Consider the following 26,698-nt stretch of genomic DNA (forward strand, 5'->3'; position numbering starts at 1 on the left):
GGGGGGGGAGTATGAGGCCAAATGGTAATGATAGAGTCTATAAATCAGACCCTGGTGGAGGGAGATAGGTTGCTTATCCTGATTTTTTAGGTCTAGGGCTTTCTTGATTGAGCACTCTAGAGAATGCAATAGATAGCAAGGCAAACATAAAAGATCATAGTTCCTAAATTGATTTAACAAGGGTAAATAATAATAATAATAAACTTTGTGGTGGCACTGAAGAGTAAAATATTTCATGATCATTAAACATACCATGTGCCATAGATGTTGGAGTTCCTCTCTAGTGAAATCACCTTGGAATTTCACAGGGGCCTCCTTCCTCTTGAAGAACCTATTGAGGTGATCTCTATTTGCCACATGACTCGTCTGCTTCCATCTCCTTCCCTCGAGAGAAAGGTTAGTTGCTTGAGAAATAACTTCCTCAGAAACTTCAAAGGAGATTCCCCCACAACAAATTGAATACAAAGTTGTTCATCATGTCCACATAGGTTTTCCATGAACTCTTCCACCCCAACTTCAACACAGTAGTTCCAAACCAATGGGTCCTTGATATCATTAGGCTTATCAGGCTCAAAGCGAACTGTATCACCTCCCATGGTGGACTCACTGAAATTAATAGCTAAAGAACTTTCTGGAACTCTCAACATAAACCCTTTAGCATGAAAGATGGCCAAAAAACATTGCCTTGTAAAAGTAAGATTAGCTTTATAAAAAATATGAAGATTATGGAAATCATATAAGCTAGCAACAAAATAATTGCTCAAATTATCCTTCGTACTAAGAGACGTGTATGAAGGATAAATCCAGCCTTTTGCAGTGACATTAGAGATTAATGGTGTTGTCTTGTAATCAGGCTTGAGGAATAATCATTAATAAGAAACCCATGTGTCCATCCAAGCTCTTTTCTTTCTATGAGCACATGATTTTCCAAAGGTGTCATATGTGCTCCAACCCAAGTAAACTGCATCATTTAGAGAAATATAGAGAGGCAATACCAAGTGATGATGGTGAGGTGGTTACCATGCATAGAAGCCCAATTGGCAGTCCACATCATATGATTGTTGTTGCCAGTCGACACCAAGTTGAGATTATTCAAATTTAAAATTTCCCTCTTCCAAAAGCACCCAGGACCCAGTTGAGATTTACATATGCTATATATATCAAAATCACTTAATTATATATTATATATTATAAGATAACTATTAATAAAATAAATAAATAGATTTTAAAAAATTAAACATATAACTTATTATTAAAAAAATTAAAAAATATAATTAAATAGTAATTAATTACATTTATTATTTTATAAATGTAACTTAAAATATAGTAAAATTATAATAAATAAAAATATAAATAAAGATATTAAATAAATTATTTAACTTTCAAAAATACAATCAAACATTAAAAAAAAAAAATTCCCCGCTGTGATGGTGATAGCTATGAAAAGGTACATATGCATAGGAGGTATGTTAGGAAATGGAAGTGGGCATGAGGAGGGGGTGCAAATAATCCTCCCCATAGCCAAGGCATTGGCTACACAACTATTAGATTGCCCCTACCCAACTCTTATAGATATCCTTATCATCTAACATCTTTGACAACTGTTGTACGGATATAGATTCATGTGCCTCACATCCCAGGAAAAGAAATGATGCACCCTATCATGTTTTTAGTGCCATGTATTTTTCTACCCACCCGTTGTGTCATTGTTGCCATTAAAAAAAAGGCAAGGGAGATGGGCCCCCGTAGCCTCGTAGGCCTAAGGGCCCCCCTCCCCCAATTACCTATCGGGGTGCGTGAGTCCACACACCCTTGCAAGGAATTGGGGGAGGGGGGCCCTTAGGCCTATGGGGCTATGGGGGTTCCCCCTTTCTTTTTTTAATAAATTATAAATTAAAATTAACATTAATTAATAAATATAAAATTAATAAATTTTAATTTGATTAAATGAGAAATAATATATTATATTACTTTAATTTTAATTATATAATAGCTAAATCGGGTTGTAATTCACATATATGTTGTATTTGATTCAAATTATTTGGTTTCTCCATAATTTGTGGTATTGGTACACACATTTTCATACATGTATCTTATAAAAGTGATAATTCAATAGCTTGATATCGTTTATCCATATATGGAATGCCAATTTCATGAACAATCATTCCAGATTAGATTAAGAATCTTGCTAGAGATACTTCTAGCAAATTATCTCCCATGAAAAAGAGAGATTTACCACATACTCAAATCAAGATAATCCTGTAAACTTTCCCATATTCATTCCTCCCTTTCCTCCAAACCTTGGGGTTCAATACCAAATATAGGAAAAATCTTTTGAATCCAAGCACGCATTCAATCTAGATCGATAGGAAAAGGAGCTCCAATTAATTGACATTTTTTGCATCTTATCAAAGTTGCTACTGTCCAACTCAAAATTGGGTTAACACCACAAACATTCACCCAATGATGGAAGATGGTGAATTTTTTAGAAGGTAACCAACCTATTACCTTGATGGATTGACATTTTAATTCTATATTTAGTTGAGAAGCCACATTGGATGATAAAGATCCAAAAATAACTAAGGAGGGGTGATTTGCATATTCAACCAATTCCTCTTTTTTTCTAGAATGAAAAGTGATTTTTTTTTGTATAGTTTATTTTCATTCACGAATAGAGAATTCCAGTTCTGGATAATGATGTGCCATCATAGCTAACACAATATCTTCTCCTTGAGTAAAAGTGTAATTGAGTCTATTCACTCTTGCCACTAGAATTGGGATTCCAATTTCCCATTCTAGTTTGAGTGTCATACCTTCCAAATCCATTTTGATTATCTCTATAGTACAAGCACCTATCCATATGATCACGTTGGGGTCTCTATCTTTTCTTATTCAAATAATTTTTTTTAAATCCTTCATAATCATTCAATTGAGGTGAGATATCTCCTTCTTCCAATTCTGCCATTGCATAGCGAGGTTCTACAAAAATCATTACTCCAAGTGCATTTTGTAGAAAATAACCGCATGTCTTTGTACTCACAACTAAAAAGAAACTATCTTCAATATTTTGATATAACCAAGATACACAACTAATTGGATAAAAAGTATGACAATTACCTGTCTCACATTTGACAGTGAGAGTTTCATTAATTTCCACTGACATAAATGATTATAACTATGTTGATTAAATTGTCGTAAATCCAAGTAAATTTTCTTTATTATTCTGATGTTTCCCCTCATCAATATGAATGAGATAAAGGTCAGAAAGAAAACTAAATAATTCCAAATATAGAATCTCCTTTGGCACAATACCTTCTAGTTGGGACAATATTTGATCCACTATGTCTAAATAATATTCACATACAGAGTTAAGAGATGGTTCAAATCCAACCATTTCAAATAAGTTTTTTCCCTTGACTCTCGAAAGTCGAATATCTTCAATAAGAGGTAACACTTCTATTACAGGCATTGGACAAGCTTCTACATATTTATTAATAAGATCTCTTTTAGATGTGTGATTTCCAACAAAACCTGCTAATCGTAGTGGATGTGTACGAGCTTTTTCCCTGATAGAAGTAGTAATACAATTAACTATAAATAATGCATCAAATGCATTATTAGTAATAATGAAACAATAATCTACATAGTTCAACGGAGAAAAAAAACCTCCACAAACCACATCTTCCAATACATCAAATAATATTATATCATATTCGTAAAATGCATTTAATAAATTTATCAATTTCATAGTCTCTCCTACCACATATCCCCCGCATCCAGTTCCTACAGGTGGCCCCCCAACTTCCACATAATCTAACCCTCCATAACCTTTATGAATGACATCTTTGGATTGCCAAGTATCTATAATTGTAATATCAAAAATCATGTCAGAGTAAAACTACTATCATGTTTGGGATCACATCCAATCTGTAACACATACCACGTCTAGCTAGGGCAATTGAAATATTAGAACTAGTGGTTCATTTACCAAGATATTTAATTTTTCTCAATCTAATCTGATTATTTTATCTTATTCGGGGGTTTATTGCCGATCCAATTGTGAAATTAAGCCAAATCTATTGATCCAAAATGATCCTATATATATTATGAATCATTTTTTGGTAAGAATGAATGGTACAAATTATATAATAATGACTATACTCAATATATTCTTTGTTTTAGAATAATTATGAACACATGCGATCATGATTTTATCAAAAAGTAGGAAATTGACTTTGCACTAATTTACCGTTTACTTCCTCGTTTGATCCTTGGGATCATGAGAAAACAAGTGCGACATTTCTTAAATTTGCATATGTTGGTGTATTTATTTATTCATCTTGGATATAATTACACTTTACTTAAGTTTACTTAGGTACATGCATAACATTGTAGTTTTCATATGAGACACATAGGGAGATGTGCTACATTGGGAGTGTGTATGTAGGATAATTTACACCTTTTATGGTGTGATCTTGATGTTACTATATCATATCCACTTATTGTGGAGTGAAAATTCCACCTTCGGTGGGTGATCCACCTCATGTGGAATATTTTACTATTTCTCCTACCTACCCCTACCTACCCTTGCATCTCATTGAGCCACATGTCATCATTATGTACTCTCTTTTCTCTTAGCCTTGCCTTTATAAGAAGGCTCATCTACATTGTATGTAACAATTCTGATGATCTAGTTGATCTCTTTTGCATCTTTCATTGTCAGTTTATCTGTCCACCATGGACGCTCTGTTGGGCCCCTTCATCACCTATCGCAGCCTTGACTCGGTCTCTGCACATTTACCCTGTCATTCTTTCTTTGACATTGTGGTTGGTCAGATCAATATAATTTGGGGCAAGTGTGGTCGACATTTGATTCATATGATTCCACATTGTATGATGGTAATTTCATTTGTTTGTAGGTTTTTTTAAAAACCCTACATACTACTTGATCATATCTTTCATGTGGAGTGTGGGGGAGGCCCCACGTGGGTCCGTCCACTTAGACTTTTTTAAAGTTTATTGTAAAATCTATTAGAAAAAGAAATAATTTTTTATTAGAATCACATATATATTTAGATCAGAGAATATTCCTTTTTGACGTCAGCATATCCAAGAGCATTTTTAGTCTGACAGGCAATTTTCAAATGGCGATATCTCGGGCTCAGTACCACCTTTTTCAATGCAATTTTTATTTATTTGGGGTATAATTTTGTGCTCTTCGCATTGATGCAGGTGGTTTTCCATTTTGATGTGTATTTTTTTCAAAAAATTTAGATTTTCACCACTGTAGTTGAGTAATCCTCGTTTGCAACTTCTGGGACTCCATTTGGGCTCATATGAACTCCTTTTCAGGTGCCATTTTTTTTGAAAGTGCATTATTTTTCCTCTACTTTCATAATCTGCTATCATTTTGAAGATTTTTTGAGTAGAAATTTTATTTTTAGCATGTGGTCTTTTTTGGCCAATTTGGCACTTGTATTGCATAGATCTATCATTTTGGTCTTTTGCATTGTAGTTCTACGCCTATTGGGGAAGTTGTAAAGAAAAATTAGAAGTCCGCTTTTCCATTGTTTGCCTATTGTACATGCACTACATATAAAGTGCCAAAATCATCATTTTTTGAGGGGGGGGGGGGGGTACTTTGATTGAGTAAATTTTGAGGGGTGTCTCTTGTGATCTTTCATTTTTTTGCTATGGGTTCTCCTAAGTTTCCTCTCTTAACTCCTCATAATTATGCTACTTGGAAAATTGATGCATGGAACAAACTAATGGAAAAAGGGTTAACTCATTACATTTATGGAACTATTGTTGTTCCCACTAATCCTAAGGTTGATCCCAATGGTCAATTGGAGTGGATTACTAAAAATATCATGGCAATTAGTACCTTAAGAAAGTATGTATCAAAAGACCTCATCTTTCATATTGAAAAATATACTTTAATTAAAGATGCTTGGCAAAAGTTTCAAGACTTCTATGGACGAGTTGATGAGATTAGGGGATATCAAATTGATAGTGATCTCACCATGTTGGATCCCAGGAACTTTGATACAATACAAGATTATGTCACTAAGGCAAAAGAGTTGAGGGCACAACTCAAGGATTGTGGCATTGATAAGAAGGATACTCAATTGATCTTCAATTTGATCGGCAAGCTTCCACAAGAATATGCAACATTTGTTTCTGATTTCCAAACCCATATGATGAAAATGGGTTCAAGCTACATAATGCCTACAATTGATACTTTCGCCGAAATGTTGATGATGGAGCAAACTAAGTTGATAAGCATGGGCATTCTTAAAGACTTCTAAGTCTCAAGCAATAGTGGTAAATCAAGGGAACAAAGGAAATCAAGGAAATGACAACTCAAACAAGAAGAAAGGCAAATCAAAGCCTAAGGACAAAGCACCACCTTCTCCACAACAAGGGGATTCATCTTCTTTCAAGAAGGACAATTCACCAAAGAAGGAGAGACCTACTTGTACCTATTGTAAAAAGGTCGGTCATGAGGAGCATTGTTGCTATTCTAAGAAAATTGATGAGATCACACACATCTTCAAAAATCACAACATTGATTTGCCTAATGCCTACAAGAAGGAGGATTCATTACCTTCCACTTCCTCACACTCAAAGGGGAAAGGGCAAGCATTCATGGCCTATACAAGTGGGAAGACTCAACTTTTTGGGACAAGAAAAGGACAAGCTCTTTGTGCTACTACAAGTCATGATTCAGGGAGATGGCTTCTAGATTCAGGGGCTTCTCATCATATAGCATCTTCATAGTCTATGTTTTCTACATTTGAGCCTTGCACCATGCCACAGATTTTGATGGGCAATCATACACACATGGATGCGATTGGAAAAGGAACTATTGCCATTGGGGATAACTCCTTTAATGATGTGTTGTATGTACCCCATTTGACAAATAATATTCTTGCCATCTATCAAATCACACATGGGGCAACAAAGAAAATTGTGGAGTTCACACCTGAGTCAGTTTTCATTAGAGGCTTGGAGAGTAGAGCTATCATTGCGACTGGGGTGGTGGATCATGCATCTTGGTTATATACCTTTTCATATTTTGTTCCTATTGATGAGGATGATTTCACATATGATGTTTCTTCACATGATGATTTTACACATGATGATTATACATATGATGATTTAGATTTTGAGAGCTTTGGGTACTTGAACTTGGGGATTCTCACATGTGAACCCAGTCTGGAGCCTTCTATTTGATCTCCTCCTATTGATATCACAACACTTATTGTACTTGATGATGCAGATGATGCGATAATTTTTGCTTCTTGTGATTCAATGCAGCAGGATATATCTTGTCTTCCAACTTCAGTTCATTGGGATGCCTACTTGACAGACATTGCAGGTTGTTTGTGGAATCCTACATTGCAGATTTGGGAGACATCATTGATGATATTCATCTTCTCTTTGATGAAGATGATCCTTCTTTGATTGTTGTGAGGGAACACTCTGACCCTCTTGTTCATTCTCTACATGATCATTCTTTCGAGGTTGACATGATTGTGGATTCTTATGTACAACAGTTGGAGGAGGTCTCTTTATCCTTAGAGGAGACATGTGAGTCTTTGGGACTTGTTCTACATTCATCTCCACTAGATCTTGGAGTACCTTTTAGAGCAATGTGGAGTAGTTCACCACCTTTGGAGTGGGTAACTTTTAGCATCAACATGGGGACACTCAAGTAATTTTTCAGAGGCTTCATTCATCATGAGTTTTTTTCGTACATCTTCCCTTCATTATTGGGGAGACTTCATGGATACACCTTTGGTTTTGTTTCTTCCTAAGGGGAGGAATGTTGTTCAATGTTCATGGAGTAGTTTCTTCATTCATCTTTGAGCTCCTACCATTGGTGCAAATTCTACATTGAGGTGGGGCTACTTAGTCTCTCTTCTTCTCTCATATGGGGGGGACCTTTTCCTCACATGGGGTTATGTCCTTCAATACTTCTTTGAGAGTTCTTTGTATAGTTTTCATCTCTCTTTTTGGGGGAAGATTTTTTCCCATTGGGTTTTTCTCTCTTTCCCTGCTTTATAGGAGATTGCATTTGCATTTGTACATGGGTAGCTAGCATGGCCTTGTAGCCGAGACCCATCTTGTATTGCTTAGTTGCATTGTAGACTTAAGTGCATTCCCCTAAGTTGAACTTAAGAGGGGGTATTGGTGTAATTATTTATTCATCTTGAATATAATTACTGTGTGTGTGGAAAAGTGAAATAAGGTCTAATAGCTGGAGGCACAACACTTCAATTAAGTCATTACATGTATGGTTAGTAAATCAATAATCAATAAATAATAAACCATAACAAAGCGACTAATTGCCTTCTAAAAGATGCGAGTATAATATTGCTCTCAGATTTTTATAAGCAATACTAGTGACTAGACTACACCAAGATGAAGGATTTAATCTATATGAGCATGATATTAAACTATATGGATGCAAGATGGATGAATAATTCAAGCAATATGGATTCAAGCAATAATGAAATAAACTAAATATGCAAAAAGCTAAACTAAGATGCAAAAATCTCAAAAAGGCAAGCACAAGATCTTCAATGACTCAAGAGCAAAATCAGCATAATAATAATCTCCAAGGTGTTTCTCAAATATCTCTGGGGTGATTTGAATGAGAGTTGAAGGCTGAATTTATAGAGAATTACAAGAGAGATCAAGAAAAAGCACAATTTAGAATTAATTGAAATAATTGAGAAATCAGGTTCAGTCAACTTTGAGATAGATTCCAATTATAGTTTAATTGAAATGAATTCAAATAAGAAGTTCAAGCTGCATTAGAAATAATAATTAATTAATTCCATGCATTTGTGATAAAAATAGATAATTCTTTGATTTATTCAAGAAAAGAGTCTTTTAATGCAACTGAACTTCTTTTTATCAAAAGATGTGAGTTCCAATTTTAGAGAATAATTTAATTTAATTGCTTTTTTGATTTCAAGTTCTCAATTTAGAAAAAGAAATAATAACTCAAGTTTGATTTCTCTCTCAATTCTTTTATTCTATTTTCAGATTAATTCCTCTTTTGCATGATTAAATGGCAAATTTATTAATTAATTAAATATGCTAGGATATTTAATAAATTAAATAGGATAATTGATTAAAATGATATTCTTGGAATGATTCAATTAATTAAATAAATATTTAATTAATATTGAGTAATTGATTTGCCATGTGACATTTGATGATTAAAGAGTTAATTAATGTGCTCAAAGTTGATTTAATTGTCTTTGGTTAGGACCTTGGTGATGTCGAGATTAGGGGCCCATGGGTATTACAATTACAATTTACTTAAATTACTTTGGTACATGCATAAAATTGTAGTTTTCATATGAGACACTTAGGGAGATGTGCTACATTGGGAGTGTGTATGTAGGATAATTTCCACCTTTTATGGTGTGATCTTGTTGCTACTCTATCATATCCACTTATTGTGCTATGATAATTTTACCTTTGGTGGGTGATCCACCTCATGTGGAATTTTTTACTATTTCTCCTACCTACCCCTATCTACCCTTGCATCTCATTGAGCTACATGTCATCATTGTTTTCTCTCTTGTCTCTTAGCCTTGCCTTTATAAGCAGGCTCATCTACATTGTATGTAACAATTTTGATGATCCAGTTGATCTCTTTTGCATCTTGATAGGAATGTTGTTTATTTTTGTCATATTTTATCTCTCTTATCGTTGTGATATCTTATGGTCTCTTTGATTTTGGTTTCTTCAAGTATAATCTCACAACATATATAGATAGAAACATTTTATAAAATTCAATTTATTGTTCATCAATAAATTGAATGAACTCTTTCAAAAATTCCCAATTTTTTTTATTTAGAAAAAAATGATAATGTTTACATATTTGCAATTGTAAGGAAATCCATTTATTATACTATTGTGCATTGGAAAATAATTTTGTTCATGGAATCATTTCCGTATGGGGAATAATTTTTTATTATTATCAAATTTATAATTGACTATGCCTAGATCTCAAAGAAATGATAATTTTATTGACAAGACTTTCACAATTGTAACAAATACATAATTACAGATAATCTTAATGGCTTTAGGGGAGAAAAAGGCTTTTATTTATTATAGAGATGGTGTCAATTGATTTTTTTCTTTCTTCTTTTTCTTGTTTCACAGAGTGGCGGAATATTAATTAATTTAAACAAAACTTATGCTTAGTGAAGGTGAGTTTTAGAAAAATAGAACAATTCTTTATGTCATGTATCCCTGATTTATGCATCCTTAGATGCTTTGATCTTATGAGATTCTAGTACTAAGCAAAAGGTTACATCTATTACATAGATGTAATGGTCAAATCTAAATGATTACTATGCATAGGGGAAAAAGAACTATGCATTAAAATTCATAACACAAATTCTTTGTTATAATACACATAACCTTTTTAATGAAGGTCCAGTTAGAATGGTTGAGGCAACAAACATCCATCTTGTTTTTATTGTGCATATCGCTAGAACCATCGAAGACTATTGAAGTGAATAACCCTTGTAAAATATAGTGCGTTAAGGACAAAGAAATTGGTAGAGGTTATGTTTATAGTGCTTGATGAATAATGATGAATAGTAAATACTCAACAAATACTGAGAGGGGGGGGTGAATCAGTATAGACAAAAACTTCTTTAACAACTTAAACAACAAAGACTACACTAATCGGTAAACAACATCACCGATCTGAATCAAGGCAATACCGATAAAATACAGTGACTGTAAAAGTCATAAACCGGTGACACTTAGATCTTCCAAAACCTAATATCTTATTTCCACTTCACCCATATGCTTAAAACCTAATATCTCATTTCCACTTCACCCATATGCTTAAACAGGTAATACATCAGAAATATAATGACCACTGAATCAACATGCATTACCGCTTGACATAAAACACTAAAACATCACATGAAAAAGCATCACACGTGACACACTAATTTTTCACATGGAAACCCAACTAGGAAAAACCACGATGGGGATGAATACCCACAAGTTGTTCTTGAACTCTTTTGAAGTTCGCTCTGTTAGGAGCCTAGTTTGGTTAAAGACTTTACAACGGGTTCTGCTAGGAACCGATCTTGCTAGGGATCACCCAGTTAAGAGATGGCTAAGTACCCGGTTAAAGGTTAAAACCCTATTAAAGGTTACCTCGCAAGAGGATTTGAAGAACTCAATGATTTTGAGTCACCCTATTAAAGGATTTACAAAAACCCTGTTAAAGCTACTCAGTAAAGGGATTTTCCAACTGCTGAAATGGTTAGAAGTCAATAGGTAATACACTAATCTGATAACAACACTTAATGCCAAGGCAGATCCACTTTAGTTCCTTCACATCTGCAATTACACTCTGGATGAATCTACTCACTTCTCTGGTCTGGCAATAATCACCTCACATACAATCATTTGCCAACAAACTCAAATGAAAACCATCATCGACCTTATAGACAACAATTAGGTCGGTAGCCAAAACCTAAAACCCTAAGCATCTAGGTTAACAATACAGTCGGTTCAATCTTGATTGTTTAATCACATTACATAGGGTAAAATGATCTTGAACAAATATCAAGATATTTTGCATCGTTCGTTCTTTGTCGCTTCTAGAAGCTGATAACCCATCATGCACTCTCCACTGTTTACTAAGATTTTGCTCAATCCTGAGGTGGATAGAATCAATCTTCTTCATGCAAGATCCTCAAGGAGATTCTTCATGTGCACAAAACTGATGCGGCAACACAATCTCATCTTCATTTCAATGCTAACTCATCATAGGATGTCATTGGTCGAATCACACAGACTTGGAATGCATCAACCAGAAACCCTAAAGCCGAGACTACCAATCGGTGGTCATATCAAATGAAACCCTGATATAAACTTTGCATATACCGGTTCACATTCCAATATACCGGTTCACCTTTTTGCATATACCAGTTCATAGCATCATACTGATTCACTTCATACCATCATACCAGTTCTCTTTCCAGTTTGCTTACATCAATATATCAGTTCATACTTCAGCATATTGAAATCAATGACAACATATACCATCATGTCATCAAACTCTGCACATATGCCAACAATCTCCCCCTTTGGCATTGATGGAAATATACAAAGATATCTCTTGCTTCACATCTTCTCCCCAATCTCTTCCATATTATTTATAGCCAATACTGTAGATATCTTCGTTGCTTCATATCTTCTCCCCCTTTGACAACAATACCAAAGTGGAGGCACAAACATCCATGATCTACTATGTTGCTCCCCCTGAGGAGTAGCATCCTTCAACATATCAATCCTGAAAAAGATTTGACAATGCAATACCTGACTGATGTGGAGCACATACCTTTAGTTCACCTCTTGAAGGGGCACCACCCCTAATTCACCTCTTAAATAGGTAAATGTAGCCTTCGGTAGAGGCTTGGTGAAAATATCTGCTAACTGCTCCTTACTGGAAACATGTTCCAATACAATCTCTTTGTTCTGAACTTTCTCCCTCAAGAAATGATACTTGAGCTCAAAGTGCTTGGTTCTAGCATGCAATACCAGATTCTTAGAAATATTAATTGCACTTGTGTTGTCACAAAATATACTCACCGGTTCAGATACAGGGACTTTGAAACCACTTAATATACACTTCATCTAAATTGTCTGAGTGTAGTTCATAAATGCTGCTACATATTCTGCTTCTGCTATGGACTGAGAGATACAACTCTTCTTTTTCTCATCCATGAGACTAGTCTACCACCGAGAAAGAATGCACCACCAGTTGTGCTCTTTCGGTCGTCCACATTACCAGCCCAATCGGCATCACTAAACACTTTGAGATTGAAATCATTACTGTATGGATACCACAATCCATAATCTATAGTTCCCTTCAGATATCTAAGAATCCGCTTGATTGCTACCAAGTGGGGATTCTCTTAGAATTTTCTGAAAACGTGCAACAATGCCCACTTCATATGCTATGTCCGGTATGTTGTGTACTACATAGTGCAACTTACCAATAATTAATTGGTATTCCTTCTCATTCACCAACGCTGATTCATCTTCTTTTGACAGTTTACAACCAGTCATCATAGGTGTACCAATCGGTTTGTTGTCTTCCATGCCAAAGGTCTTCAACACCTCTTTGACATACTTGAACTGAGTGATAAAGATACCATCTTTCATTTGTTGAATCTGTAGTCCAATGAAGAACTTAATTTTCTCCGATTAGTGACATCTCAAATTCCTTCTTCATTTCATCTGCAAATGCATGGCTCATCTTGTCATTTCCACCAAAAATTATGTCATCAACAAACACTTCATAGATCATATCTGATTTCCTTCTGACTTTAGATAGATATTGTTTTCTTCACTTGTTCTTTTAAATCCAATCTTCACAAGATGGGAGTGTAAACGTTCATACCATGCTCTAGCTGCTTGCTTCAAACCATACAAGGCTTTATGTAGCCTACACACCATATCACTATCTTCTGATAGGGCAAACCCATCTGGTTGCTCTATATACACTTCCTCTTCAAGTATTCCATTCAGGAATGCATATTTTACATCCATCTGATACACTTTGAATCCCTTAAATGCTGCAAATGCAAGTAGCATTCAAGCACCTTCCAATCTAGCTACTGGAGCAAAGGTTTCTCCATAGTCTTCTCCTTCTTCTTGAGCATATCCCTTACACACCAATCTTGCTTTATTTCTTACCACTATGCCATCTTCATTTAGCTTGTTTCTAAAATCCCATTTGGTGCCAATAACATTTTTATGCTCAGGTCTAGGTACCAAAGACCATGTACCATTTTTTTCTATCTGGTCAAGTTCCTCTTCCATAGCCTTAATCCAGTCTTCATCTTTGTGTGTCTCTTTAAATGTTTTGGGCTCAAATTCAGAAATCATGCAAGAATTTTCTCTGACCTTTCTTCTTGTAAGAATTCCTGCATCCTTATCTCCTACGATCTTCTTTGGATCATGATGTAGCTTTACATACCTAGGAATGTTCTTGGTTGATTCTTCTTGCTTTTCCTCTTCATCCTCATCTTCATCTTCATCTACATCAGCATCTACTGGTGTAGGAGCACTATTACTTGTACTTGGTTGTTTTGCAACCAGTTCTCAAAAGGTTACAACTAGTTCATCTACCACTCACTCACTGTCAGTTTCCTCAAGTTTCTCAGAGGTTTCATCAACTCTAACATTGATACTTTCAACAATTCTCTGAGTCCTATTATTAAACCACCTGAGAGCTTTGCTCTTGGTGGAATACCCTAGGAATATTCCCTCATCACATTTTGCCTCAAACTTGCTTTGGTGTTCACTTCTCTTGATATGACACTTTCTACCAAACACTCTAAAGTAGCTTACTATAGGAGTCTTACTGGTCCAATACTCATAAGGGGTTTTATCCTTACCTTTCTTGATGAGTACCCAATTCATAGTGTAGATTGCAGTGCTCATCGCTTCTCTCCAAAAAGTGTGAGTAACCTTCCCTTGAATCAACATCATTCTGGTTGCTTCAACTACAGTCCGTGTTAGGGTTTCAAGCAGATCCGAAGCAATTATGAACTAACAATTATATGCAAAATTAAATGCAGAAGATAAAGAAATAAAATAGGACACAGACAACATAGAGATTTAACGTGGTTCACCCAGAATGGGTTACGTCCACCATACACAGTCATCCAATCTTTCTTATTATCCAGCAAAAACAATACATCAACATTACAATGCCTTAAGCATCCCAGCCGCTTATAACATGCATTTTTAGGGCAAAAACAAAGTCGGCCTTTTTAGGGTTTTATTACAATGTCGGTTTTCATAAAAATAAAAAAAAACCCAAAAAAAAATTTTCTTAGGGGCTCCCGCCCCCGAACCCCTACTCGGGGCCTAGCCCGGCCCTAAACCCAAGCAAGGATACATGCTGAGTGTATAGTACTTTGCTGATCAGTCACCACATTTCAACAATCTCCCACTTGGAGACTGATACTACATGACACCACTGTACATGCAACATCCGCTGGATAAAACACTAGGACTCGACTGGTATAAATTCCATAATTATCAATCAAGAAGACCAACAGAAACTGATGAAGAAATCAACTTCTCTTGTGGAACTGCCTTCATGAACATATCGACAGGATTCTCACTTGTGTGAATCTTCTCAAGCCGTAACTGACCCTCCTCCAAAATAGTTCGAATGAAGTGGTACCTAAGCTGAATGTGCTTTGTCCTTGAATGAAAAGCTGAGTTCTTCACAAGATGAGTGACACTCTGTCTATCAGTATACAATGGGCTATCCTCTTGTGTCTGACCCAATTCATCTAGAAAACATTGCAACCAAATCATCTCCTTGCTGGCTTCTGTAGCAGCAACATACTCAGCTTCAGTGGTTGAAAGTGCAACAACCTTTTGCAGCCTAGAAATCCAACTAACTATAGTTCCCCCTATAGTAAAAACATACCCTATAGTAATCCTCTATGAATGAATATCACTCACCAGATCAGAGTCAACAAATCCACTCAGAGCAGCATTAGATCCTTTGAAACATAATGCCTTATCTCTGAAAATTTTTGAGCACTTTTTCCAGCCAGGATTAGAAAATTGCTTGAGTGACACTATGCACAGGGCTCTGCAAGATTCAGAACTTCGTGATGAAAAGTGGCTTTTTGGGTATGAATTCTTGATCACAAAGTTCTTGCATGCTATTAGTTTGATGTTCAGTAGTGAAGAAGTCGCCAGCACATAGTGGTTGTGGGTTACTTCATTTGAGCACAACCCCTTGTTTCAGAAAGGCTCATACTTCTCCACATCACTTAATGGTTATGTGTGAGTTTTTCTTGCCTTTTTATTCTTATGGTGGGATTTTCCTACCTGTGTATATCTCTGTGAATAAGTTTCAGCTTCGTAAGTCTTTTTGTTGTGTGTATGATAACTTCTTTGGTGTTAGCTTTGGCTGCTAATTTTTGTAGTGCTAGTAGTTCAGTTATTTTGGCTTGATGGTTTGCCCTGCTCTCCTCCATCCTCTCTGCAAGCAACTCCCATTGTTTATTCTTAACTCTGTTATTTCAAAATGGATTATGGAACTATTCCTAATGAGAGATTCTAAAAGTTCTCCACTTTTTGCTTGAAAAAGCAGTCCCCAGTCAGAGCCAATGTTGTCATTTTATGTACCCTTCATTTGAATTTGATTGAAAAAGTCCTCCTACATTCAACTTTCAATTTTTAAAGTTTTGCATCAAGTGTCTTGATCCGAGTCCTTGAACTTTTCTTTAAAAAGTTTGCATTGGTTCAGTGGAGTTCATAGAGGTTCAGTGAGGTTCACCAGGTTCAAACAGTTCAATCAGGTACATAGATGCAGGTTCAACAGTCCAGTTCAAAAGAGTGGCAGTGCATTTTAGATTTTGCATCAAAATTTTCAACCAAATTCAAAAAGGTTCAGGTTGGTTCAATGGTTCAAGAAGGTTCAACTATTTTTAGAACTTCAACAAATTTTAATGATCAATGTTTTGAAGGCACGGGTTCAATCTCAGAGGTTCAAATTTGTAAGCTCAGGCTCTCAGTTCACAGGCTTTCAAAGGTATAGTTCAGTTTGTGGGATCAAAAGTCAAACCAGTTTAAAGGCTCCTATATTGAATTTGATGTGCAATCAAAGAGTGGATAATGGATTTTGAAGACCCTTGTGATCAAAAGTTTACCATACTAGTATTCTAGAAATCAAAAGATTGGGCCTGACTTGAAATTCTCAAACTCCAAACATCAGTGACTCCTTGCATTCGCAAGATACATTGAGAATGAAATCATTTGTAGTGTCCAAGTAACTTGTTCTCTGATTAGATTTGGTTGGTGACTTACTATTTACTACCATTGGTTGTGTGTTGCATGTGAGAGAAGTTACTGTCGAGCTCATATGATAAGATGAAAGGTATAGGAATAGATCATTGTGTTAGGATTTTGATAAAGAGCTCATGAAGGATAAGATTCTTGAGTTTTTCAAATCTGCATGGAAATATTTGCTTCCCTGTATGTCAACCCATATGAATGGATTCAACAATATCCATTCCATGTTCATATCCATAGGATTGAATATGAGGCCATTGTTAAAGAAAGTTATGATGCAGAGTGTTTGAGAGCAAAATATGTGAAAGTCACTGAGAACATTATTTTGGCAAGTCTGATTTTATGACAGACATATAGACCCTCACATAGTAGAAAATAGTTTTTGACTTAGACATTATTTTTGAAATCTCTATGGTCAGAATTCAGAAAACTAGGTTTCCGCCAATATATCCAAAATTGAGAAAGATCCAATGGTGGAAAAAAAGGTTACGCCCCTTGCACCGAGACATACTTTGACTGCCATAATTTTTTTTTAGTTTGCCCAACATAAAGAGTTTTTCATTTTGGGTTGATACAGAGTGTTATGACAAAGTGCCACATGTCTAGATATTGTTAAACTTGTCATTTATTTGATAATCTACATCATTGTAAACTTTTAAATCAAAGTTTATAAAGATAGTAAATACAAAAAAAGGAAAAAAAACATTGGGAATGAATGAAGAATTAAAAATATTTTCAAGAATCAGTTATCTTCAAAACTGAAAAGTTACGCTAATAGAAAGCAGCGGGGCACAAAACATTATTTATTGGAAGATTTTTAGAGGAGAGGGGTTCTAATTATTTGTTGGAGAAGTTTGTGTGTTGCTGATAGGGAAGAGGTCATTTTTGAGTTTTTAATTGTAGCAGGGGGCATGTTTTCTTTTCCTACAATTGTAATGTACAGAACTTGAGTCTTTGAACTCATTTTGATATTGAAGGAATGGAGAAGGAATTTAGGAGTCTTTGAATTATTTATTGCTATCTTCATATTTTATTGAGCTTTGTCTCATTAAATTATTTTTTAGTACCATTCTTGTCATGACAAGCTGTAGATGTAATTAATTCTGGAATTTTGTTTTCAGATTGTGTAATGCCCCGCCAGGAAACCCCTAAGGGTTTAAATTAAAAACACTCAAATAGAGTGTAAATTTTTAATTTTTTTTATAATAATAATTAAGAGTGTTAATAAAAGGGTTACAATATTAAGATAAATTGAAGTTAACTCAATTCATTATTAGACACGACACTAAAATACAATGGAGATTATCTGTCAACTTAGATATCACAGCGGAAGGCTCAGCCAATCCTAAGGAGTTTCCTAACGCGATTACACAACCTTACACCTATCTCAACTTGCGTCACCAGAACCATTAATCTGGATATCTTAATTACGGATTAATGCATAGATCTTAATTACATATGAGTTCAAGGATATGACATCTTAAATTTTAGGAGGCGTTTCATTTACTTTGGTGATTAGGAGGCCGTTGAGGAGTCATTTAATTCAATACACTTAATTTTCATAATTACATTAAGAGGTCTCCCAAAAGGATTCATGCATTTAATATAGAGAGGTTCATCCCTTGGGTTTGAGGTATCCATTCACAAATGATTTCATCCTTTAATGTGTTAATAATAGGCTTAATGGGATTCATACATTTAAGGTTAAACTATGATTAGTAAAGCGTGGTTTCCTTCATTTGACTTAAAATATTCACCCACATTTGATACCTCTTTTAAACTATTAAATAGTATGATTAATAAGATAAATTCGTTTCTTAAGGTCTAAACTTCCATGAGTAGAGTGAGGTCTCTTCCTTTGTTTTCATACATAACCAACTAATGAGTTGAATTCCTTTTATGAAAGGTAAAATATGAGCAGCCATATGATACATTTGAAGTTTTAATAATGCAAGTAAAAGGGTTAACTTTTATTAAGATGGGTCTGCATTAGAACACACGAGAGCATCCTTCAATTTAAAGAATTGTTAACTAGATGACATTCGTCATTTCAAGGTTAGAGAGATAAGATCATAATGACGTCCTTCTATTCGGATTAAAATACAATTATCTTTTTTTGCATATCTCTTGTTTGGTTCTCTTCTTGTTAAATAATCTTAAAATGAGAGAGATACTTATACTAGGATTTAATGTTTGGACAACAAATCAATTACTTTTCCATTTTAGTTTAATTTTAGCAATCATGAGGGATTCCTGTTATAAGGGATTAAAAAAAAGTATGGATATCCAATTGATTTCTCCCAATTATAAATGTAATCTGGTGAGGATTATTGATTATGATTACAACATGGATTAATGTGTATATCCATCCAATATACAACATGGATGCCCAGTTGAGTCCTCACGAATTATCAAATTAATCTGATGAGGATTATTGTTGAGATTTAAACGTGAAATAACTTATCAAATTCATTCAATGTAATGAAACATAATTGACATGGCGTGATTCATTTACTAGGGTAAGCAGATAGATATTTATATGATGTTCTTCCTTTAAATTTCAATCCAAGAATTGTGACATAATTTTTTTTTTTTTAACTTTGTTTCCCCCTTTTTACATTCATTCCAATTAACATACATTTTAACAATTAAACCAATGAAGTAGTTCTATCTAGATTTCTTCCACTACTACAATTCAAATTAACATTACCGATTTACTTTTTCCACACTTTAATTTCAATATTTAAATACCATGTCATATTCATAATTCACAACGTTTTATGAACTTAAATAACTGCGTTTATCCATATGAAAAATGTTATACATTTAAATTTGAATTCATTTAATTTACACCATACACTTTGCAAGAGTACAACTATTCAAGATAATTTAAATTATAAAACAAAATACACAATAAACATCGCATGACACAGAATATGATCTCGGAGTTCACCCCGGATGGGCTACATCTCCGGGTCTGCTCAACTACAAGACCCTTTTGGTATTTAATATAGTTAAGGTTACATATTTACATGTCTCCACAATCTTGCCTTTTAGGCGAACACATACACCATTCCACCTCTACCTCGTTAGTTTATTACATAGTGATCCCTTTTAAAAACGGGTCAAATTAAAACATAACAAAGAAGACAAACAAACCAAAATTCTATTGTTTGACGGTATCCTAACTAGGGTTTTGATTGACTTATGACCAAAACTAGCATATCAAGTCTTACTATAAACTGACCAATTTATTACAGCAATTTAAACTGCAAGGGCATCACCCAGGAGATGCATTTGTTTACCCATATCATCTCTATCCACAATTGTCGGTCGAGTTTATGGTTTGGATAATTTAACTATATTTAAAAATGCGTATTAGCGTAAAGATTTACTAAATGTTGTTTTCTCAAATTCCAATATATTATTTACTAGTTTGAAATTAAATAAGATACTAAATTTAAAAATTACTTAATATCAAAGCAACTAGATCCAAATCCCTTGAACTAATTTTTTTTAACTCACTAAATAAACTGAATTCTTTTTTTTTCTTTTAAAACATATTATAGAAAATAATAAACAAATAATAATAATTAATTAAAGCAAACAAAATAAACTATTTTTAAACTGCTATAACTTTTTTTTTTTTTTGTTTCTTTTTAAACAAATTATATAAAATAATCATAAAATAATTAACGGTTAAATAAAACAATTAAAATAAACTTAATTTTAAATTCAAAAAAGAGAGGGAGAGGGTACCCACGTGGACATCCACGTGGGCCCTCCCCCACCTTTCGCAGCCTAGCTACTTTTTGGTAGCGCTGCTACCAAATGGTAGCAGGGCGCTACCATTTGGTAGCAGATCGCTACCAACTGGTAGCAATGTCGTGGGGGGGCATAAAACCCTGCGTTTTTTTTTTAAATTTTTTTTTTTGTTTCTTGTTTTTTTAAAAAAAATATTTTGGTATGGTAAAATAAAAACAGAAAAACAGTCATAAATAGATAACAACTCCCAGAAGCTTAACACACAGCCTCACAGACAGGGGTTTTAAGAAGAAAAACATTTTTTTTTTTTTCAGCAACCTCTCTCTTTGCTTATATTTTTTGAAGAAACCCACATTCCAAAAACAAACCTCCTATTTTGAAAGAACTCATAATCAATACATTTTTTCAGAATTTTCATAGCAACAACCAACTGAAAACTGAATCTTAATAAACATTCATGGTTAGCAATCCTCTCTGTTTTTTCCAGCATTTCATGGAGGGCATAACCATAAACAAAGGGGAGATCAAAAATTTCTTACCTCCAAATGCTTTCCAGGAAGGGATTTTGATGAAGATGAGCTCCCAAATCAGCTGCTCTCATTCCTCATTTCTCTCCAAAATCCCCAACTCCCTTGCAAGAACCATGTTTTTCCAAAAAAAACCAAAGGCCAAGAAGACCCCCAAAATGCTTACCAAACAAGATTAAAAAGAAAGCCCTAATTTTTGCCCTAATTTCAATTTCGAAATTAGGTATTTATTTTTTAAAAATAAAATGATTGAAAGTCCCAAATGGAAGTCATTTCTTTCCATTACTTATTAATCTTATTTGTTTTCCCTTATTAAAATTAAAATGCTTCTTTTTCTTATTGAGTTTTAAATTTTAATTTCTTAATATCGATTTAGGCCTACATTTATATTTTGGGACTACTCACCGGGTAAGGCGTTTTAATTAAATTTTAATTTTCTAAGAATCAATCTTTTTATACTATGTCAACTATGCAAGTAAAAAAAGGAAATAATTTTCGTTTAAATAATAATAATTTTATCCCTTTTCTTCCAAAATGCGAAAATGAGTAATTTATTACTATCTCCCAAACGACTTAAAAAATTTTCCTTTCTAAAATGCATAATTTATTAAAATCGTAGTTATTAAAATTAACTATTAAATTAACTCGCTATAACTTAATAAAGCGACATTTTTAAATAAATGACTAATCTAATGCAAGAGTCTTGTTTATTCAAATTTCTTAACTACAAATGCATAAAAGTTACAAATGCGTAAATGAGCACACTAACCTCAGTTAAATACCTTAAGCTTGCTACAATTACAATTTAAAGCAATCTCTTAAATTAGTGATTAATCATATAGAAGAAGTTACCCATTTAAATTTCTAAATTTCTAATGTGCTCGTTTACTCATAAATTTAAATTTAATACTTAGGATCACAAACCTCACTTACCTCGCGCATGGCACGCAAATCGAGGAAGTCCTTTGAGTCTCTCGACATGCATCCCAATGAAATGCAAGCCCCACGAATCCACACACGATGCTCACCTAACCATGGCTAAGGCAAGACGAGAGTCATATGACCACTAAATCCGAATTCAAAAGATGAACGAGCATACTCAACCTTGCAAATTCCAAAGGAGATGAACCTTGCCCTAAGTGATGTTGTACCTGCAATCTCCTGCACCCATGAATTCATACAAGCATGCATATACAAATACATATTCATTGAAGACGTCAGCTCAAGATTTATCACAAGGGTTAGGAACAATTACATTTACACAAAAATCGATGCAAAAGCACAATAATAAGTATGCACAGTTTATTTATATTATCTAAACTACACATTGCATATCAGTTAATCTACCATTCAAGAATGTCACATAGGAAGTAAATCAAGGTTAAACGGGTTTTAAAAGTCCGACTAGGGTATGGGCATTACAGATTGAGTTACCTCTTGGGAAGGATATGTGCTCCTACCTCTTTAGTTATTTTCTATGGGTGTTGGGAATATGAATTGTGTTTTCTTTTTCCTGCATTCACTTTGTTTAGTATTCAGTCCTCTTCACATTTACTTCATGGTTATGAGTAGGTGTTAGTGCCTTTAGTTGCTTTTCGGTTAAAAGAAAATGTGTGGTTTAAAACCAATTAATTTATTGAACATTTGACTGAGGAGTTGTGCCCTATAAAATTCAGAGGAAGATTTTCAATGCCATGATAATCGATCCAACTGTTAGTGCTTTTTGTCCTTCATTCTGGGCATTGGGAGTTAATTTGCATATTCATTTTTGAAGGACAAATCTATTTACTAACAATGTCTCCAACAATAGTTTTAAATCTTATCCCATATTGTTGAATGGTCTCTCCTTCAACCTCTTGCATGTCTTCAAATTTTCCCCTAAGGCTCTCTTCCTTAGCTTGCTTCACATGCTCATCGCCACCATAGATAGACTCCAGAGTATCCCATACATCTTTGGGATTGTCTTTATCTTGAACATCTATAAACACAATATCAGATAGACTGATGATAAGAGCTTCCATGACTTGCCCATTCTCCTGAATTTCTCTTCATTGATCATCGGTGAGAATACCAGTAGGGACAACAAAAGTATTCTCAACATAGTTCCAGTGTTGAGCAGCCATGCTTTTAATGTATATCTTCATTTTTTCCTTCCATATCTTAAAGTTATCTCTGTTGAACTTAGGACCTTCCCTCTTCATCATTAGAATGGGATCTTTTCCTCAAGTGGTTAAGCTTATAGCATGGAGGACTTGGAGGATGCTCTGATACCAATTGATGAATAATGATGAACAGTAAATACTCAACAGATACTGAGAGGGGGGGGTGAATCAGTATAGACAAAAACTTCTTTAACAACTTAAACAACAAAGACTGCACTAACCAGTAAATAGCATCACCGATCTTAATCAAGGCAATACCGGTAAAACACAGTGACTGTAAAAGTCATAAATCGGTGAAACTTAGATCTTCACAAAATGTAATATCTTATTTCCACTTCACCCATATGCTTAAAACCTAATATCTCATTTCCACTTCACCCATATGCTTAAATAGGTAATACATCAGAAATATAATGACCACTGAATCAGAATGCATTACCGCTTAACAGAAAACACTAAAACATGACATGAAAAAGCATCACACATGACACACTGATTTTTCACATGGAAACCCAATTGGGAAAAACCACAATGGGGATGGATACCCACAAGTTGTTCTTGAACTCTTTTGAAGTTTGCTCTATTAGGAGCCTAGTTTGGTTAAAGACTTTACAATAGGTTCTGCTAGGAACCGATCCTACTAGGGATCACCCGGCTAAGGGATGGATAAATACTTGGTTAAAGGTTAAAACCCTGTTAAAGGTTACCTCGCAAGAGGATTTGAAGAACTTAATGATTTTGAGTCACCTTGTTAAAGGATTTACAAAAAACCTGTTAAAGCTACCCGGTAAACGGATTTTCCAACTACTGAAATAGTTAGAAGTCAATAGGTAATACACTGATCTGATAACAGCAATTAATGCCAAGGCAGATCCACTTCAGTTCCTTCACATCTACAATTACACTCTGTAGGAATCTACTCACTTCTCTGGTTTGGTAAGAATCACCTCACATCCAATCATTTGCCAACAAACTCAAACGAAAACCATCATCGACCTTATAGACAACAATTAGGTTGGTAGCCAAAACCTAAAACCCTAAGCATCTAGGTTAACAATATAGTCGGTTCAATCCTGACCGTTTAATCACATTACATAGGGTAAAACAATCTTGAACAAATATCAAGACATTCTGCATCATTCGTTCTTTGCCGCTTTTGGAAGTTGATAACCCATCACGCGCTCTCCACCGTTTACTAAGATTTTGCTCATTCCCGAGGTGGATAGAATCAGTCTTCTTCACACAAGATCCTCAAGGAGATTCTTCACGCGCACAAAGCTGATATGGCAACATGATCTCATCTTCATTTCAATGCAAACTCGTCACAGGATGTCATTGGTCAAATCACATAGACTTGGAATGCATCAAGCAGAAACCCTGAAGCCGAGACTACCAACCGGTGGTCATATCAAATGAAACCCTGATACAAAATTTGCATATACCGGTTCACATTCCAACATACTGGTTCACCTTTCCGCATATACCAGTTCATACCATCATACCGGTTCACTTCATACCATCATACCGATTCTCTTGCCAGTTTGCTTACTTCAATATACTAGTTCATACTCAGCATATTGTCATCAATGACAACATAAACCATCATGTCATCAAACTCTGCACATATGCCAACAATGCTAAGCTAAAATACTTGGTAGAAAAAAATATTTGCAAGAAGGATAGCTAGAGATTCATCGGAATTACACTAGTTCCTATTAGTTCATAATATAGGAAAATCATTTTTTGTCCATTTAATGGATTACTTCTCTTATTCTATTAAAAAATGATCCATATGAGGTGAAATTCTCATGTATAGTTTTGAAGTGGAGATCATTTCAATTGAACGAATGATTGTAATGAATGTCAGCTCAATCCAGAGGGGAATATGCAAAAGCTTTACAAAATTATTATGAAGTCATGCGACCGGAAATTAACCCCTATGACCAAAAATTATATATTATATAATATAGGTCTTATCCACATGAGTAATGGGGAACATACCAAGGCTTTGGAATATTATTTCTAGGCATTAGAATGAAACCGGTCTTTACCACAAGCTCTTAATAATATGGCCTTGATCTGTCATTACATGTGACTATTTGTACTATATAATGAATTCATTTAGAACTATGAAAAAGGAAAAAAAAAGGCTTTCTACATATGCACCATCTAAAACAATAGTTTTTTACCAGTTGTAGTCAAAAGAATATCCCTCTTTGGAGCCCAAATATGAATCGGTAAATATAGCCTAGATAAACCATGGATAAAATTAAATCAATTCAATTGATGGAGAAAGCACCATAAAGATCAATTATTGAAAGTTCGGGCTGATACAATCAAATCTGCTCATAGGAAAAATTAAATGAATCAATTTATGTAATAGAGTTAATTTATTAGGCTATTGAGTAGCAGTGTAGCATCGGATCCCAAAGACGTGAAGTACTTTCCTGGTAGGAAAACATTCTTGAAAATTTCTATACAAAACATAGATAGTTACCTCTTAAAAAGATTTTTATCTAGATAATTTGAAGTAGATCTCTTTATTTCTAATACTTTATCTTTTTAAGGGTGGGAGAAAAGAGAAAACCTCATCATTCATCGAAAGTGAAGTTTGAAACTCATGTCATTGACCCATTCTACTCTTTCAGTTAACCTAAATGTATTTCTTCTATTTTGGAAGTTTGTGTAAAGGACTAAAGAATAGTTAAATTAATTAATTAAATTACAATAATATAATATTATACTTAATTAAAATGAATAATAATATAAAATTAAATATTCATAAAATTAATATAATATTATTTATTTATTTAATAAATCACTTTATATTTAGTCATTATTATTTTTTAAAATTTGATCATTATTTTATAAATTTATTAATAAATTGTAATGATTAAATGAAAAATAAATTTATAAAATAAATAAGATTAAAATGATATAAAATTACAGTTAATTGAAATGAACTATAATTTTATAGTTAATTTAGAGATATGATTAGGGTTAGATTTCAATAAGATTTAGGGTTAGGAATAGACTTTAATAATTTAACCTATCCTTAATAAAATCAAATGAAAAATAATAAAATTAAATGAAAAATAATAAATTATATTATTTTAATTAAATTAAAATAAATTAATATTATATATATATGGCGAAAGTGGCAAGCCACTAATATATTATTAATATTAATAAAACTGGTTCAAGGGCTTCTGGAGGAAAGAACCAACAAGAAAACCTCCATTCCTTGCCCAAAAATACAAATAACATAATAATAGAAAAGATAAAGCACCCCCCACCCCCCACCGCCACCCCCCAATTACATGTATGTAAAATAGGTACATCAAAAATGTTGATGTG

Source organism: Cryptomeria japonica, chromosome 6, assembly GCF_030272615.1.
Source record: "Cryptomeria japonica chromosome 6, Sugi_1.0, whole genome shotgun sequence".
NCBI classification, from domain to species: domain Eukaryota; kingdom Viridiplantae; phylum Streptophyta; class Pinopsida; order Cupressales; family Cupressaceae; genus Cryptomeria; species Cryptomeria japonica.